Source organism: Equus przewalskii, chromosome 13 (genome assembly GCF_037783145.1).
Source record: "Equus przewalskii isolate Varuska chromosome 13, EquPr2, whole genome shotgun sequence".
Lineage (NCBI taxonomy): Eukaryota > Metazoa > Chordata > Mammalia > Perissodactyla > Equidae > Equus > Equus przewalskii.
This window is the reverse complement of record NC_091843.1, coordinates 72,121,817-72,142,285: the sequence shown is the minus strand read 5'-3', so window position 1 is coordinate 72,142,285 and position 20,469 is coordinate 72,121,817.

Below are 20,469 nucleotides of genomic sequence, written 5' to 3'. Positions count from 1 at the left end.
CTTGTTACAGAATCTTCTGAAATCACTCTGGCAGTGAGAGGAGGAAGAGCGTGTTTGGAGACACGAGGGGAGGAGAAAGGGGATTGAAAAATGAACCCCGCTAAGGAGTTCTGCAGTATAAACTGAATTTTGTCCCAATTTCTGCAGTGATAGCTCAATTAACGGCTCATCAGAGAACAAAGCTCCCCTTGAAAAGAGTTGGCGTATGCTTTAAAAGAAATGTTTCACATACGATGCCAAGTGGAAAAGAAACACCAGCAATTAATTCACAAGACTTCTCACCAGATTGTTTTTCCTTCACCCAAATGAGTATCACTAGGTAAAACCCAGGCAAAACTGTAGAGTCTTTGGTTTGTCTTCTTTAAAATTTCAACCTTTTTTCTTTATCTTTTACCTCCTAGTACTCTCCCACTTGAGGTGGCCATTATTGTCCCCTTCTCAAGCCTGGGAAGAACTGTGTATCACGCAGAGTTGACTACCTAGCTCTATTTTAGTGTGGGTGAGCTGAGTTGGTTATCTCAAATCCCATTTTAATTTGAAGCCTTTATATTTAATTGCAGCTAGATGGTTTTCTTCAGCAAGCATGAAACGGCTGCTGGGGCTCTATTTGTGGGAACTGTTTAGGAAGGAGAAATGTTCATCAGAGGATTCCTCAAGCACGAGAAGCCTGCCAGACCTCCGGCTTTCACATTGTCCTTATTCCTATCTGCCTGAGAACACCATCCACCAGAGCACAGCCACCTCTCCCGACAACAGAACCTGCTTTCCTCCCTCATGACCGAATGCCTACAATAACTGTGCCCTTAACATTTGGAAACTACAATCCATTGCCAGAAAGCAAAGCTTACTAGACAATGATGAACACACACACTGGGAGCCTATGAGATAATGAAAGCCTTTATTTGTCCTGTTAAGACACTCGGCCATCAGAGTCTGCCTCAGAGGAACACCTGGGAGCACCTTCTCTCTCTGGTCTTCTTCTCTGTTTTCCACTCCCATCGACCCCTAATTCTTTTTCTCCATCTGCCCATCTCCTAGTGTCCTAGCTCCCAATTGGTTTCACCCAGTTTTCTTCTCTTTTCATCAGTTCTCACCCTCCTAGGCCTCCTATAAAATTAACAAATATATAAGAAAACATTTCTCATGCTAATACTGCCCACATGTAAAGCATAACCTGACTTTCTGTGTTTGTGTTATACTAACACAGTGCTTTTGGTCTTTTCTTTCTTAATGACCCTCTCCCTGGATGGGGAGTGATGAAAAAGATAGGGGGTGATGGAGTAAAGAATTCCCACCCTGTCACTCTTCTTTTATATTTGTGACCATATCTGATAGTATTTTGATCTTTATTTAATTATATTTTCATATCCATATCCTTATGATCTTATGTTATTTCAGATAAAGTTAGATGCAATAATGTCAATGGTTATTTTTTAATTATTTATTGTTGTTCTTTACAGCTCATAATAGAGTACTCCATACTTATAAACTAAATTTTAATAAGAATTTGAGGAGCTTGTGTGTAAATAGGATGCTTGTAAATTGAGTCATTTGAAATGTACTAGGAGAACATATTCTTTGAAAGTAACTCTAGGTAAAATTCTTCTGTAAGGTAAATAATCATCTTTTTAATATCAAAAATGAATACCTGCTACATATTTTGGAAAGACAGATTTTTTCACAGATATTTCAAACAGGTATACGTATAACATTTTGTTTTTTCTTAAAAATTCATTAATTTAATTCTTTAATTCTACAATTCTAGTTGGGTACCATTAATATGGAGTAGACCTGGAAAGCCCGATAGAAGTCCTCAAACAGGGGGCTGGCCCCGTGGCCGAGTGGTTAAGTTTGCGTGCTCCACTGCAAGCGGCCCAGTGTTACGGTGGTTCGAATCCTGGGCGTGGACATGGCACTGCTCATCAAACCACGCTGAGGCAGCGTCCCACATGCCACAACTAGAAGGACCCACAACGAAGAATATACAACTATGTACTGGGGGGCTTTCGGGAGAAAAAGGAAAAAATAAAATCTTTAAAAAAAAAAAAAAAGAAGTCCTCAAACAATTATAGTACAGCGACAGGCCACACAGGGGACAGAATTAGCAACATTAGCATTGCTACCCAAGTTTGAGAATTGATTGCTGAGGTTTGGTTAGATGGTAGGAAATTGAGGTCAGACTTGTTGTCTGTTTCCCCCACCACCACATAATCTCTGTGAGTTCAGGGTCTTTGCTTGCTCAAGGCTACATTCTGAATTTTTAGTGCTTTTACATGCTTTTACAATTTTACAATAAATATTTCCTGAATGAATACAATCAAATTTATTATTTTTGTCTCAGGCAGAATGAAAAATTTTATCAATAACGAATTCATCGTACAACCAACTATGTAAATGCAGAATACATAAGACACATTACATACACACACATACGCACACCTAGTGTTTATCAAACATAGGGGGAAGAAAACTTTTCTGCCCCACATACAAACACTACATTTTTATTTATTTTACCCATCATAGTGAATACTGGCTCACGTGATATGTCCTAATCATTAACTGAATTAATTAGTTCAAAATGAGCTCAATAGGAACTAGAAAATAGACACATTGTATTTGATTTCCCCTTTTGCTTTTTTGGTAAATAATACTGAGTATATTAATTGCAGACAGTCTCTTATTCTATATATCTGAGAATGCAAAATAAAAGTGTAGCAGGTTAATGGGAGTAGTCTTGATAAATATATGAATAAAGTAAGTGAAAATATGTAATGCAGTAGAGATCAAAAGAATATATATGTAAAAAATTTCAAAATATTTATTTTTAAAAAGTAATTCCTAAAACTGAAAAAAATTTGCTGTATATCAAATTGGTTACAACACCTAGAAATGATTTGTTTTGAGTAACTTGAGAACACAGTTCAGAACATCCCAAGACAAAAAGAACTAAAAAGACATCTTCAATTTCATTGTCATTTTCTTGGTAGTATTAATATTGGTTTTGTTATTTGAAATCATGTTCTTCCTAGTGTGGGATAAATACATTTTGGGGTTAATAATGTCAGGAATCAAGAATTTCAGCATAAAAGAAAAAAAGACCTAATTAGAAAATGAAAGAGCAAAGTAAAACACTGTGATGTTAACAGAATTGAAACTATCATCATGAACTCATGCTTTTTAAAAATACATTTTTTCTAGCTCTACAGATGGAAATGGCTAGAAACACTGCCAACTCAGTAGAAAAAGCACCCCTCATACCTAGATTCTGGGCTTTAAGATCATTCCCCACTGCAATGAAGAGATAGCTGATATTAGTCCGGGGCAGGAGAAGTACAAGGTGAAGCAGGGAAATCTCAGGCCTGAAAGGAAGAAAGTTTTTTGAAGATTAATGGGGTCCTGTTAAAAGGACACAGAAGCCAGCTTGAAGGGGCTCCAACTGACCTCCATTGTGATGATTTGCACTTTACAATGGAAGGATCAGGCCATCATCATGCAAATCCAATGGTCAATATAGGATCAATAGTTATGGGACAAACAGATATTATGTGTCTCCAATATAATGCAATATGAAGATGATACCATCTATGACATATCCTAGCCAAAAATGTTGCAACCTGAATTAACTTTTAGATCTGTCTTCCAGTTTCCAATAAATACAGGAGACAGACAACCTAAATCAGTACTTCTCAAACTGAGGTGAAGAACCAATACTTTTATAAATTAAAAGTAAATTATCTTTAAAAATATATATATATATATATATATATATATATATATATATATATATAAAGCTAAATTCTTATTTATTTTTAAGTACTTATACAGTCAAATAAACTATCTTTTCTTTTTAAAGCTTCTGGTTTTCCTGTTAAGGAAGTTTTTCCAGGCCCTAAGTTATACATATAATTTCCTAAATTTTCTTCTGTTTTCTTTCTTTAAAAGTTAATTCATTATTTTAAAATTTTCAATCCATCTGTGCTGTATTTTTAATAGGCTATTATGTTCTTCCATCTGAATATTCACTTGTTTTAGTATCCCTGATTAAAAAAACTGTTGCGTTCTCATTGATAAGAAACATCACTTCTGTTACACACACACACAGGGAACTATTTCTGAACTTCATCTTCTCGTCCACTCATCTGTCTATTTCTACGTCATTGCAGTACTGATCTGACTACAGCGGCTTTACAGTGTGCTTCATTGTCTGTTAAGCAAAGTCTCTGCCACTCTTCTTTTTCAGTCTGTTATTTCTAGTAGTCCCCCCCCCCCCGCTTATCTTGGTTTTTCCACTTGAATTTTCTACATATTCAGTATTATCTGAGGGGAAAAAGATTATTTTATCTCTTCTTTTTCCATGTCCATACCAAGTATTTTTTTAATCTTATTTAACTGCATTCACTAGGACTTCCAAAATAATGCTGAGTAATAATAATTATAGCAGGAATGTCTATCTTGTTGCTATTTTCCGTAAAAATAGCTTCAATATTTTGCTGCTTACCAAAACCAAAAGCAAATATTATCCTAAACAATCTTTATCATATTTAGTTTCTTTCCATTCCCATTCTGATTTTGATTGCTTTTATTGGGAATGGTTGTTGAATTTTATCAACTTCCATTTCATAATCTATGGATATGATCACCTTTTCCCCTCAATTTGTTGACATAATAAATTATGTATTAGCTTTCCTGATATTGGAACCATCTTTGCATTCTTGGAAAAAGAATTTGTACTTGATTCTAGTGTATTATTCCTTTGCTATTTTGCTGGACTTCATTTGCTACGTTTTCATTTACAATTTCTGTGACTATATTCATAAGTGACATTGGTTCATGGCTTTCTTTTCTGTACTTAGGTTAGTACTAAATTTATGTGATTATGAATTAAGAAGACTTGCATCTTTCAAAGCTGTCTAGAACAATACCATCATAATTATTTGGAATTCCTTTTTCTTTCTTTTCTTTTTTAAAACAGAGGTATAACTTACGTACAGTAAAATTCCCTATCCTTTTTTTTTAATGCTAGCTAGAACTCAGAACTATTTGTTCCTGATATTTTTTTAAAAGCTAGATTTACCAACTTTTAAATTTCATATATGTCTATTTATATATTGAAATTTTCTTCTTCTTGGGCAGTTTTGATAATTTATGTTTTATTAGGAAATCTTCTTGTATAAGATTTTCAAAATATTGTCACAGAGGTGCATGTAATTATTTTAATCTTCTGGATCTATATTATTTTTAATTTTATATATTTTTCTTTCTCTTTTTTCTTTAATCCATGCTCAGGATGAATTTAAGTGCAAAATTTCCTTATTTTCAGTCTTTCTTCTTTAATAATGAAAGTACTCCGAATGTATCTTTCACTTCATCCCACAGATTTTTGAAAGAAGAGTTCTTTTCAAGGCCTCCTTTGATTTCCTCTTTGCTCCAAGAGCTATCTTAATTATGTGTTATAATTTCCAAGTAATTAATATTTGATACGCTATTATTATTTATTTCTACTTGATTGCCTTTTAGATCAGAGAATATGGCGTGTAGAATCTCTACTTTCCTGATTTTATAAATTGCTTTGTGGCCAACTACATAAACAATTTTTCATAAATGTCCTAAGTCATACAAAAGAAACACATATTCTTTAGTCAAAGAATGTAAAAATACGGTAAACTGAGTTTATTGATTGTATTATTCATTTCTTTTCTAGCCCACTAATTTTTGCCTATTAGCTCTATTACTGAAAAAGAAATGTTAAAATCTTCCACAAATTGTATTTTCATCAAGTTTTCCTCACATTTCTCACCATTTTCATATTGTATCAAGTGCTAGCAAGGATAAGGAGCTCAGAAATTCTCACACACTGGTAGTAAAAATGTAAGTTGGCATACCTACTTTGATAAACAATTAGTATTACCAAATACAGTTGGAGCTATGCATAGCCATGACCACCGATTCCAATCCTAGAAATATCCCCACCAGCACCAGGAGACACGTACCAGAAGGTTCACTACTGCACTAACTGTAATGTCAGGAAATTGTAAGCAACTCGAACATCCATCAACTATAGAATTAATAAATAAATTAGAATACATCCATAATGGTTACTATACAGCATAAAAATGAAGAATTACAGCTACATGCAATATCATGAATAAATCTCAGAAATGTAATAATTTTGAATGAGAAAAGGCAAGATACAGGAAAAAAAAAGCACAGTAAGATTCCATTTATATAAAGTTCAAACCCATTCAAAACTAAGCACTATATTATGAGTACACATATATGTGGGAAAACTATAGAGAAAAAATCAAGGGAACAATTAACATAAAATTCAGGCTAGTGGCTGCTACCTCTGAGGGAAGGATGGATGTTTAAGAGACGGTATTGGACAAGCGCACATGAGGATTTCAAAGGTAATGGTAATGTACTTTTTCTAAAATAATCATGTGTGCAGATGTCAATGTACTATAATTCTTTATGCCTTACAACAATTTATAAATAAATATATGTATCTTCTCAATACTTAATAAAAACAATTAGATGAAATAACCTGATGAACAAATTGCTGTAACAACTATTGCAAAAAAATATCATTAAAGGCTATTCTGGTAACAGTAAGGGGACTTCTTTCATTCATTCAGTATTTATTAAGCACCTACTATGTGTCATCACTGTTCAGCACTGGGGATAGAGTAGTAAACAAAACAGACAAAAACCCTTACCCTACTGGAGCTTAAATCCAGTGCAACAGACTCAAACTAGCTGTTTGCCATTTTCTATGAACCTAGAAAAGCCATTTCTTTCATTAGTAACTTGCTTAGATTTTGAGGTGAATGTTTCACAACTGTGTTCTATATAACATTTGAAAAAATTACATATGATATAAAATATTCCTCTGATTGAAAAGTAGACCCTATTTTAGCCTTAGAAAATTTTATATTATAAATCTATATTTTAAACCAAAATCTTTCTTTCCTTACATCTCACTCATCAAATCAATAGTCATCACTGTCCATAAGGACTTTTGAGCAGCTACATATCTTCTGAGAGACTCCTCCACCTCCTTGGAAGCAGGCAATCTATAATTGAAGCATTTCAAGGAAGGCAATATTAAAAACATTTAAATACATATTAAATACATTTAAGTATCCATGGTCCATACATTCTTATGGCCTTTGGTTAGAAGTCTTAGATTTATCCACTGATGCTATAACTTCAGCAGAGCATGACTAAAAATACAGATTTTGTATTTTGGTCTCTCCACCTACAGTTATAGAATGTATAACTTAATTGCCTAGATACTTAAGCAGATCTCCCTGGTCAAACCAATAATGTTCAAACATAATGAAAAGGAAAAATGGTTATTCCATGTAATTCTACATAATTATAAAAAAGAATTAAGTACACTCAACAGCGCTAAAAATGAAAACACTGAAGGATGCATTCCGCTCTTTCTTTTGACCCAACACCTTGAGAGCAGGTTGATGACACCTGTTTAAAGCTGAGCCCAGATAAGAGGTAATTCACCCATGTTGCGAATTGATCTAAACTTGCCATGAGACTGCATTTATTTTCACCCAGTACCAAGCAATCTTCTTAGGTATTTCTAAGTTACTTTGTACAGAAATAATTCTTACATGTTAAAAGCATAATAAATTGCCTACGGTCTTAAAGTGTGAAGATTACATATAACACTTATATTGATAACAAAATGCCTTTTATTTTAAAATAAGGTCTTCCTGACCAACGACTTAAATTGTATCTAAATTGTGGCCTTTACTCAATTTTTACATGAACAAGTCAATAAAACTCAAAACTAAATATGTCTAATATGTGTTATCTAGGCCATTAGAGCATTGGGAAAGCAAAGGACTGTTTTGTCTTTTACAGGGATGTTGTAAAACCAGATTCTATTTAAAGATAGGAAACAGAATGGGTATGTGGACCATATATAAGTATTACTATATCTACAAAGGATGAACCAGGCTCTGAGGATTTTAGAAAGTATCCCCAAACCAGTAAGTGGCAGAGCAAGAGCTCTTGTCTAGATTTTCTTTTCAAAATTTTGAATTCTTTTTATCACACATATTGCCTCTCTTAGTTGGAGTGAGTCGCTTTCAAGATTGGGGAGAAAAACAAGAGAATAACAATAGGAGAAATACTATTTAAGATAGTCTAAGAACTTTAGAAAAAGATACAGATTATAAAAAATTCTGTTGTGGATGGCTTTCACCTTCTCAATCAAAATCTGTGTTCACTGTAGGCCAGGCGAATGAGATACAAAAATGAACAGAAAAAGCCTTTGACCTAGCCTTTGAAGGAGCACATTATAAAACAGATACCTTCAGAGACAATTATAATAAAATATTACACAGGCAATAACACAAGACATGCAGAGGATGTTACCTGTGGAAGCAGGAGAAAGGGCGCCAACTTTGGGTAGCCGAAGTCAGCAAAGCAGTTATTTGATCAACAAACATGTCAGGCACTGTGCGGAAAACTGGGCACAACGGTAAATAAACCAGACCGGATGGCGGCTCTCAAAGAGCTTGCATTATAGTGGGAAAAGAGACAGCAAACAAACCAGGTCATCCCATGTAGTATGGGATGCTATAACGGCAATGAAATAGAGCAATGCACAGAGAAGACTGGCCCACTACTTTAAAATGGAACGTCAAAGAAGAACTCCCAGGAGACAATGAAAAACACCTGAGAAGTCAGGGGTCTATGACACTTGAAATCGTTATTGCTTAATCTTTGGGGCAAAATAAGTAAGTTTTTAAAACTAAGCACCTTTATTCCACATACAGTTTACCTTCAGGCTATAGCGTATGTTTGCCACAGCTCAAAATCTCTTGATTCAATTTTCATCCTTTCCCATTTTAAAAAATAAAGATGCAAGAGCCCTGGTTCTGTCAATAACCAGAGCGGCTCTCCGCAGAGGCCGATCCGGGGCGGCGGCGGCGTGCCGACCGCCCCGAGGGCCGTGCTCAGCGGGCCAGCTCTCCTGGAGCGCGGGGTCCCCTGAGGCCGCGGTGCACCTGGAGAGGCCAGAGCCAGGACCAGGGGCCAAGCGGGGGCCCGCGCCGCCTTCGGGGCTGCAGCCCGCGCCTCCGCCCCGAGCTCATAACGCAGCATCCTCAGACACAGATATTGCCAACTCCCATCACTCGCGACCAGAGTTCTTCTTTCCAGGTCCTCGCAGACCCCGTGGCACGTGCCTGACGTGTGTCGTCAGCACGTTACGCACGGGGCGGCGCGACGCGGGGGAGCCTGAGACAGACGCCCAGCTCCAGGCACAGCTGAGTCACGTGAGTTAGCAGGTCCTGTGATGCTCGGGGCTTCTCCAGCCATCCCCAGCCGCACTCTCCACTCCTGTCGCCGATTGTGGCGAAGGCACCGTGGGGGCAGGGGGCCGGGGAGGGGCTGTCTCTTCAACTGACCCCCCAACTCTGGACCCCCTTAGAGCCCTGGCGCCTGAGGCTTAAATGCCACTCCGAGAACTGCACTCCTGCCTAAGAGCGGAGACCCTCAGGCCACAGGGGTTTGGAGCTTTGCCTGTGGAGAAGAGCACATAGTGCAGAATGTGGCTGATTTATTTGTGGTGAAAACAAAGGCTCAAGGGACAGGAGCCTGGGATGCATCATTTTGAAGAAAATGGATGATGGTTTTAGGGAGAAAGCCTAAGAATAGTAACAGAAAGCTGAAGCATTTAATCCTAAAAGCTAACACTTTTTAATTTTTGTCAACCCAGTATCCCTTAATTTTCAGAGGTTTCTTCACCCCTCAATCCCCCTCCTCCCAAAGTATCAAGTTCCTCTTAAGTCACACCAGGAATAATTTTGGAAAATATCAAAAGTGATGTAGTATGATGTGCTGTGAGTAAGGAACCCCAGGATTAGAAGTCAGGAGACTCTAGGATGTTAATACCAGGCTTGATCTGACCACCTGTAGAAGTTCCAGTCACTTAATCTCTTGGCTCAAATTTATTTATTTATTTTTATTTAATTTTTAAATTTTTTTGTTGTATTATTATTATTTATTTTTTTTGAGGAAGATTAGCCCTGAGCTAACTACTGCCAGTCCTCCTCTTTTTTTGCTGAGGAAGCCTGGCCCTGAGCTAACATCCATGCCCATCTTCCTCTACTTTATATGTGGGACGCCTACCACAGCGTGGCGTGCCAAGCAGTGCCATGTCCCCACCCAGGATTGGCACCTGCGAACCCCAGGCCACCTGGAAGCGCGAACTTAACCCCTGCGCCACTGGGCCAGCCCCTTGGCTCAAATTTATTAATCAGTAGAGTGAGGGAGTTGAAATAGAGATCTACAAGATTTTGTCTGACCTTAGCAGTTGTCCTACATTATCACAGATAGTTGGTGCATATTTTTGTAGCTGTGATTTCCCCGAATCAAATAAAAGATTAAGGCATTTAGTATGGGGAAATCAAGGAGGTACCTAGAGCATATTGACAGGGAAAAAAAAATAGAAAAATTCTTAGTCAAAGCCAAATCTCTAAAATTTAGCTCCTTAAGCCATTTGGTTTTAAAAATTTAATGAACGAATATAATTCCAAATTGGCCCTTCTCGGTTTGTATAAAGAATACAGGCTGTTGCTAAAATTGTTCAATTGTAACGAAGAGTAGGAAGACACATTTAGATCTCCTTGTTCCTTAGATCTTGCAACTTTTCTTTTGTTACCAGCCAAAGTTTTCTCTTCCAGTGTTGTCTCAGCTTTCTTACTTCCTACTTAGATTAACCCTTTGCATTCTGGTCTTGTGGGGGATTTTCTTTATAAAGTCTCTATCACCAAATCTAAGCCTTTTCTCAGTCTTCATCTTTTTCAAGCTTTATAATATCTGATGTTATTAATCGCTCATACTTCTTAAGACAGCCTTTTTTTCTTTCTTAAGTTAATTTCCTATTTTATTTCCCTAGCTATTCTCTCTGTCTTCTCTTTCTTCTTCCTGTCCTTTCTTCTCCACACTCCAGTCTTATACTTTATCCTTTTTATCATTAAACTCTGTTCCATGGCAATCACCTCTGAATCTTGGCTTAAATTATTATTTCTTGGTAGAAACTTCATAAATCTCTAGCTCTGATACTATCCTTTGTCCATAGTTTTCCAAATACTTGCTGAGCAAATAATAATAAATTATTGAATACTGACAGTCTAAGCACATAATATATTGAATAAATATTATTAAAAAATTTAAAATGAAGTAACCTCAGATATGTGATAAATATACGGTATATACAGTACATATGTCTTGATACCATACCTCCTGTGTATGTAAATGTGACAAAGGCTACTATATTTCAATATGCATTTGTGTATCTTATAGTGCAATTATAAATACTGTTTTGGGGGGAACAAGAGTTTATAGTTATGAATAATGATAATAATAAGACCTGTATTATCAACTCCTGAATAATACCCTGCATCTTTACCATGTGGAAAGTGAATATTTGTATCATTAGAACAGCAGTTCTCAAGCTTTTTGTTCTCAAAATGTGTTATGCTCTTACAAATTATTGAGGACTCCATATAGCTTTTGTTTATGTGTTATATCTATTGATAATGCCTTATTAGAAATTACTACTGAGAAATTTATAAAATATTTATTAATTCATATGGTAGGCAGCCTCTAAGATGGTCCCCAATGGTCCCTACCTCCTGGTATTCATGCCCTTGTGTAATCCCCTCCCCTTGAGTATGGGCTGGATTTATCAACTCTTTTAAAAAAATATAATACAGCCAAAATGATGGGGTGTCAGTTCCATGATTAGGTTACAAAAGGACTGTGGCTTCTGTCTTGCTTGCCCTCTCTCTCTCTTTCTCTCAATCTCTCTCTCTGAGGAAACTCAGCTGCTATGTTGTGAGTTGTCCTGTGGAGAGACCCATGTGACAAGGAACTGATGTCTCTGGGCAACAGCAGTGAGGAACTGGGTTCTGTCAACATCCACATAAGTGAACTGAGAAGCAGATTCCCTTCCCCCGCAGTCAGGCCATAAGGTGACTGTGGCCGTGCTGACACCTTAATTACAGCTCTGTGAGAGAGCCTGAGCCAGAGCTACCCAACTGAGCTGCACCTGGATTCCTGACCTACACAAACGGTGAGATAATAAACATTTAGTATTTTAAGCTGCTAAATTTTAGGGTAATTTGTTACACAGGAAAATATAACTAATACAATTCATTTAAAAATAACAATCCTAACTTCTTCTATGAAAAATAACTATAGTTTCCAAAATGAAAAATGTAGTGAAATGCGTGGTATTGTTTTCGTTTGCAGATCTCTCTAATGTCTAGTTTCATAGAAGACATCTAGTTTCTCATCTCTTCTTCTGAATTTAATCTGTTGCAGTACATTGTTTTGGTTAAAACACATGTGGAAAATCCAGCCTTACACAGATATATAGTTGTAAAAGGAAGGAGTATCTTAATAGTCTTTCCAGATAATTGTGGATATTCTTCTTTGATCCTACACCAGCATTCAACAAGTGGTAGTTTCTTAAAGGTTAGTTGCAATGTAGAAACCATATACTCTGTTGCGTTAAAATTGATCAGTCTGTCTTGCACTTTGAATGAATCTTTTATTAATGCATCATGCATTGATCATTTGGATAATATTGGTTCTCTGAGATATGGAGATGTTCCACTGACACGTTTCATTATACAACAACCTCCCTGCACTCCCCCCCCCAAACCCTTTTGTTTAAAAAACACTTTGATATTAATCACCACTGCTCTTATCAGAAAAGTCTTTAAATTTTAGGAAGCTGTTGTACTAGTTATCTAATATTGCATAGCAAATTACCCCAAACTTAGTAACTTTAAACAACAAATTTTTATTATCTCACAGTTTCTTTGGGGCAGGAATCCGGGAGTGGCTTAGCTGGGTGGTTCTGGCTCAGTATCCTTCAAGAGGTTGCAGTGAAGGTGTTGGCATTTTAAGGTTCAACTGAGAGACAAGTCCACTTCTAAACTCACTCGTGTGCTGTTTGCAGGCTCCAGAAGATCCACTTCCAAGTTCACTCACCTGGTTGCTTGCAAGCCTCAGTTCCTTGCCATGTGGGCCTCTCCATAGGCTGCTCAAGTGTCCTCCTGATGAGGCAGCTGGCTTCCCTCTCCCAGGGCTACCTCACAACCTGGCAGCTTGTCCCATAGTGAGTGGTTCAAAAGAGAGAGAGAGAGAAAGAGAACAAGAAAGCCCACCCAAGACAGAGCCACAGTTATTTTATAACCTAATCTCAATATGACAGCTCATCACTTCAGCCATATTCTATTTGCTAGAAATGGCCCAGCCAACAGTCAAGGGGAGGGAAACTAAGCCCTACCTCTTGAGAGGAGCTGGATCAAAGCATGTGGAGATGCCGCTACAAAACCAACATAAGTTGTCAAGCTCCTGGTGCCAGATGCAAGTTTTCCCAGATTCTATTTTTTTGCTTTAAAGCTCAAAGTCATCATTGACAATAAACACTGTCAGTTGTTTTCCTTGAAGTGACAGGCTTACTTCTTTCATTTTTGAGAAAATGTCTTGCTAAACATTCAACTCTGTACAACTGTGGTTTCTCTGTCAGCCATTCTTTTAAGTGAAAATGATAAGAAAAGCAGCAGGTTCAGCTCAAACAAGCATACTATTGCTTTTCCTTGGGGCAATCATGGATATCTCAGAATGCAGCAGAAGGGTTTTAGCATACTTCCTATTAAATCACACAGAATATTAAAATGGTGTATACTCAAGGGTCAATATTCAATCAAATTATCATTTTTACTGCTTCACCCAGGATATTCTTAAGTAAAATTGACTTTTTTTGGGAGGGATAGACTAGACTGCTCAGAATTTGACACTGGGAAAATCACTGTAAGAGGGGGTAAATCAGAAAAAGCTTTGTGGGAAAAAGTGTATCTTGAGATTGGCTGGGAATTACATTTAGACTGGCAGAGAGGAGGAAATGTGGGAGAGGAAAACAAGCAAAAACAGTGGGGCTGGAATGAAATGAGCCTGTTATGTTCAAGAATAAAGAGAGGGAGGGGCCAGCTCCGTGGCCGAGTGATTAAGTTCGTGCGCTCCACTGCGGCGGCCCAGGGTTCGGATCCTGGGCGCAGACATGGCACTGCTCGTCAGGCCACGCTGAGGTGGTGTCCCACATCCCGCAAGTGGAAGGACCTGCAACTAAGATATACAACTATGTACTGGGGGTGCTTGGGGAGATAAAGCAGAAAAAAAAAAAAGATTGGCAACAGTTGTTAGCTCAGGTGCCAATCTTTAAAAAAAAAAAAAGAATAAAGAGAGGGAAAGCTAAGCTGGGAGCAAGCTGTGGACTTGATATGGACACACGTGAAGGGAACCAACCCGATATCCTCACAAAATAGACCCCACGTGAAGGGGCAGTGTAAGACGAGGACTACTAGGAGTCCAAGGGCTTCTCAGGAATGTTATCCAGCCAGAAATGCAGTGGGAGGCTCCCAGCAGGGTTCTATGAGACTGTCACCTTTGACTATTTGCCACTCCTCAGGGCACCAATGCAAGTCACAACTATACAGTTAAGTAAGAGCTTTCCCCCATTTGACCTTTTCTCCTTCCTTCTTGCAGCTTTGAAAAGACCAAAAGGAGCAGCTGATGAGGGAGAAGGGGTGCTGAGAAGAGGAAAAGCAGCTGACCACAACTCCTTCTCTTCTCCACTGTAGACTTTCAAGCCTGGGGCAAAACTCCACTGGGAGAGGGAAGAAGTTTTAAACGGAGCGAGATTACAGTTTGGATTAGTACACTCTGGATTGGACTTTCGTTACTAAAAAGAGACTATTCATTTATTACCTGAGAGCAAGCACAAAACTGTAAAATCTCCCTGAGATCTCAAGGGAATGGGGATGGAGCACCACGAGATGACCAAGTTAACAGTGCAAGTTTGAAGGCAGTGGGAGAAAAGAGAGAGTTGCTTTCAGCATTTGCCCTACTGAGTTCAACTCCTTTAATGAAGTGGCTACAATGAGTCTTCCCTGAACACATTTTTGCCAGGCTTAGGTTCTGCTGGCCATGTTTAAATGGATGCACAAGATGTATGCATATTTAGGAGAATGATGTTTTCAGGGTGATTAGAGCCAGGCTAACCTGAGTTCATATCTTAGCTCTGCTACTTAAAAAATGTGACGCATTGTTAATCTCTTGGCCTCTGAGCTTCCTCATCTATAAAATGAAGACAAATGATGTCTACCTCACAATGTTGTACTAAAGAGGAAGTAAGATAATATGCGTACAGTAACACAGTGTCTGGTACATAGTGGGCACTCAATAAATGGTAGCAATGATTATGATCATCATGATCTTAGTGTCTCGACCTGACAAAAATGGTAGTTCAGAAAAATTTACCAAGCATTAGCATGCAAGATAGATTGAAGATGAATCAAGACTAGGAGCAGGGAGAAAAATTAGAAACATTGAGTAATAAAATGAGGCTAAAGTGGTAGCCACAGGGATGAAATAGAGGTGAAGGGACAAATTATAAGGAATATTTGAGAGGAAAATGAACAGAAGAGATAACTACTTAGATAGAAACTGGTAAATAAAGGAGGATGAAGAGTCAAAGGCAGCTTAAATTTTTAAAGCTTGTTTGGATGGGAGAATAGTAGAAAAGGGAGAAATACAGACATTGGCAGAATGAGCATGTTGGGTGGGTAGGAGTAGTGGGGAGAAAATAGTTTTGTTTTGCTACAATTCAAATGTAGGTGATGGCGGGACTTCCAAGTGCAAATATCCTATAGATATTTGGAAAGTCATTTATTTAATCATTGAACAAATATTTCTTGAGAGCCTACTTGGTGTCAGACACCATGCTAGACTCTAGTGAGAACAATCTAGTAAAGAGTTGGAGTTTAAATGGGACATCTGGGCCAGACAGAAAGATCTGGGGCCTTCAGCAAGGAATGGGTTCCTGAAACCATACATATTAGTCAGTTTTCTAATGGAGAGTGTGAAGAAGAGACAATTTCTGAGAATATTCAGTCAGAGGGACACAAGAAGTGGACAAATGGGTGAGAACTAAACCAGAATCACATATTGTAATTATTTTTATATTAAATTCTGACCATTTAATTATGACAAAAAAGCAGTTTCGTAGTAGCTGTTCATATTTTTTAAACTTTTTAGTTTGGAATAATTATAGATTCACAGGAAGTGGCAAAAATATTAGAGCGGTCCCACTACCCTTCAGCCAGTTTCCCCCAGTGGCTACATCTTACATAACTATAGGACAATAGGACAACCAGGAAACTGACATTGGCATAATCCACGGACTTTATTCAGATTTCACTAGTTTTATGTGCACTCATTTGTGTGTATAATTCTGTGCCATGTTATCACATGTATGGATTCATGTAATCTTTCCTCTTTAATTATTAAAACTTTTTCTTTTTTCTCACTCCAGTTACTAACGTGACGTGAAGAATCCACACCACAGAAATTTTTTTTAAGTATTTTTTGTAGTTTACTGATACCTCCTAATGTTCAAACAACCAAATATAGCAAAGGTCCTAAAGATTTTTAAAATATTTAATTAGCAAGGACCTTGTATATGTTTTACTCTATTGACTATATTAAGCCAGAGAATATTCTGAGACCTTTAGCCAGTCACTCATTGTTCCTCACATTTTTTATCAGTAAAATATGTTATGATTTCTAAAGTCCTTTATAACCCCGCAGTTCTACAATTTTAGAATTCTAATTACTAGGTCTCTTGATGAAAAACAGAAACTTGTGATTACTACGATAAGTCTTGTGAGTCAGGGTCATTCTCTTCCTTATCAGGCCAGTGGCCAGGGGCACCGTTAATCACTGTGTTACTGTAGTAAATAACGCCCTGTTAGCTTGAAAGATTTTCACATATCTTCCAGGGGTGGCTGCTTCCTCTGAAGGGCTTGCATGCATTAGGTAATGGGAGAATAAACTAATAATTGTTCTAACAAAAATAACATATCCTTTGAATGAAAATATTTATCACTCCATTATTTTTAATAACAATTTAACTAAAATATCATGAACTATTTCTATTTTGGCAACACACAGCGTATTAGCATTGAGCTTCATTCCTCCTTTTTTTTTTTCTGAAGATTGGCACCTGAGCTAACAACTGTTGCCAATCTTTTTTTTTTTTTTCCTGCTTTATCTTCCCAACCCACCCCCCCCCCCCCCCCCCGTACATGGTTGTATATCTTAGTTGCAGGTCCTTCTAGTTGTGGGTTGTTGTGGGATGCCGCCTCAACGTGGCCTGACGAGTGGTGCCATGTCCGTGCCCAGGATCTGAACCCTGGGCCGCCGTAGCGGAGCGCGAGAACTTAACCACTCGGCCATGGAGCCGGCCCCCCATTCCTCCTTAATTAAATCAAAATTTGTGATGCTCTGACCTGGGCCAGATAAGGGGGAAGCTTCTTCTATTGAGGAAGAAAATAATATTAGGTCAATTGCCAAGAAAATTAGTATTTAGAAACTGGATCCTCCCTCCCCCCAAAAAAGATCTGTAATTAATTTCATGAAAGTAGTAAAAGCTTTTGTGCTTGCACAAAAGTGTTAGGAGAACATCCATGTGAGTAACATCAGTATTAAAGTAAATATCTGTAGGCTGAATAAACACCACTTTGTAAAAGTGGCCATGAGATGTAGACTTTGTACAATAGTCACACTGGAAAGCTAGACAGACTTCCTGTGTTCTACATATTGATGGCAACACACAGAAATAGTAAACTTAGGTTTCTAATTCAGTAATGTTCTAGAAAAAAAAACAGTGGACTAAATCACTTCCTGATCTTCCCCTTACTGAACTAAAGTTAATGGAGTATATTTAAATCTTGAAAGGATTGTTCAGTAGCTTGTTCCGTTTCAAACTGTGCTAGTGGTTCCATTTCATGACACCGAGATTCTCTCAAGGGAAAACTTAAGAACACAAAGTACTTGCTTTTAGTCAACAGAGTCGGTAGAGAAAAAAAACCTTCTCTCCAAGAAGTATAAAACATGACACAGTAAAACTCGTGTTTAAAAATAATTATGGCAAAAACAAAACAGAATATACGTATTATGTTATCTTCAAATTTTTGGAACCTGAGCCCAATCTGGGGCTCCAGATCTAGTTTGTTCTCATATTTAAGAATAAGTATCCACTTTGGAAATACCCATGAAGGAATGGAATAGCACACAGAGACCATCTGCTGAGCGCTACTGGGCACTAAGTCAGGAAGGGAGGCCTGAATATGCCCTGAGGCGTTAAGTGATTTTCCCCTGTCACACAGCTGCTGAGGAGCAGAAATGAGGCAAGAACCAAGTCTGTCTGACTTAGAATTTACTACTCTTAGGCATGCTCTATGCTGATATCCACAAGTCCTTCCTGTATCTTTATTTAAATAGAGCAGAACCTCTACGGAGGAGCATTCAGTAATTTGCTCCTATATATTGCATTCACTTCATTTATTTTCACAATAAAGCACAATTTGTATTAAATCAGATGACTTTTTAATTAAATTAAACTATATGTTTGAATGTTATTTTCTATTATTTTGGAAAAGGAAGATTAAAATTAAGTACAGATGGGGGAAAAAGCATTTGTAATGTATATAACAAAGGACTAAAATCTTCATTTCATATGGAATTCATAATTAAATATGTAAAAATACCAAAAGGAAAAAATGCTGGCAAAGACAATCACAAAGCATTCCTCCGTTTACTTAACAGAAGCTTTCTGAATGCTGTCCATAGACCCTGCACTGTGCTATGTGTTAGGGATAGAATGAACAAATCTTTATTGATGTTGTGCCATATTGCTAAAAATGCTTTAACTAGGATAATTCCATTTTGCAAAAATATGTAAGTATATATATATATATATATATATATAAATATCTGGAAGGATATATATCAAGCAGTTATCAATGAATGGTCAGATTTGTTTACTTGAAACAGAAAATAATGAACATGCATTTCTTTTTGTAATAAAGTTTTATAAAATAAAGTTTAAAACTTTGGACTTAAAATTGTTCAAGTATTTCACCTATCGTCCAGGGTTTTCTGGTAATAAAAATATATTTCTCTTTTCTTATCCAATGGAAGATGGATTCCATTAGAAATGGGTTCCTTTCTTTCTGTTATACCACTATACCACCTCCTGGATCCTGCCCCCAAGACACAATAGATATGCAAACACTGACAGACAGACATGCACATAGAGACACAAACACATAGACACAGGACAGTCTCCCCTACAGTAGACACTCACACACACTCCCCACAGAAACACACACAGAGATTCACAGTCTCATTAAAACTGACTTCCTTGTAAGTGAAAGAGTTTGCCGAGATCTGATGGTTTTAATCTTGGAAATAGCTTTCATTATTCTCTAGTTTTTTTTCATTTGCAACCCCTGGATGCAATATTTTTCATGCTTGCATATTATCAAATGGATACATTTTTTTTTAGTGGAAAAGTAGCTCTCTGATTGACCCCTTTTTGGGGTTTTGCTTTTGTGCCTAAATCATCTATTCTATTTTTTTCTGAGTACTAGACTATCTTGGGACATGTGACAGATGCATGGCTGTAGCAGCTGCTAGTCTAAGGAGACGGCAAACAGCTTTGGAGAATCCAAACAGATTAATATGGAACAGTTGATAGGAGACAGTAATTTTTTTCACTTAATTTAAAAAATTGTTTTGTCTAGACTCATATGTATATAATGTTAAATGTTGTTAATCTATAAGAAATAATTTTCAATAAAATATGGGTATCCATTAATTAATAAAGTGAAGCATACATTAGAGAGATAAAACAAGCCCCCACAATACATCCCACATAAATATATATTATTAAATTATTTCACTCATGAAATACAATAATTTCATGTTAGTAGCATGTCAATTACTTTTTTTTTTCAGTGAGGAAGATTGGCCCTGAGCTAACATTTGTTACCAATCCTCCTCTATTTTGTATGTGGGATGCTGCCACAGCATGGCTCAATGAGTGGTGCAGGTCCATGCCCAGCATATGAATCTGCAAATCCCAGGCTGCCAAAGCAGAGCGCATGAACTTAACCACTCTGCCGTGGGCTGGCCCCGGTGACTATTGTTAAAAACATATTAATGGTTTAGCCACAATGAAAAGTTCTCTGATTCTCAACTTTTTCAATTATACAACTATGTACAGAGCTAGTGATTAAAATTTTCTTTAAAAGTACAATAAAGTTTAGTTCATAATGTTTATGAAGTATATTTCCTAAATATAATTTTGTAAAAAGAAAACTGAGTATTTGTGGAGAGCCTGCTTTAAACCCAACACTACATTTATTTGAATGATGATAGGTGAGACTGAATTTCACTGTAATCTAATAGTTATCCAATTTTTTACCTCAGTACAAGAAGCCTTTTCATTTTTTTTAACTTTTTTTTTTAAAGATTGACACCTGAGCTGACATCGTTGCCAATCTTTTTTTTCCCTCC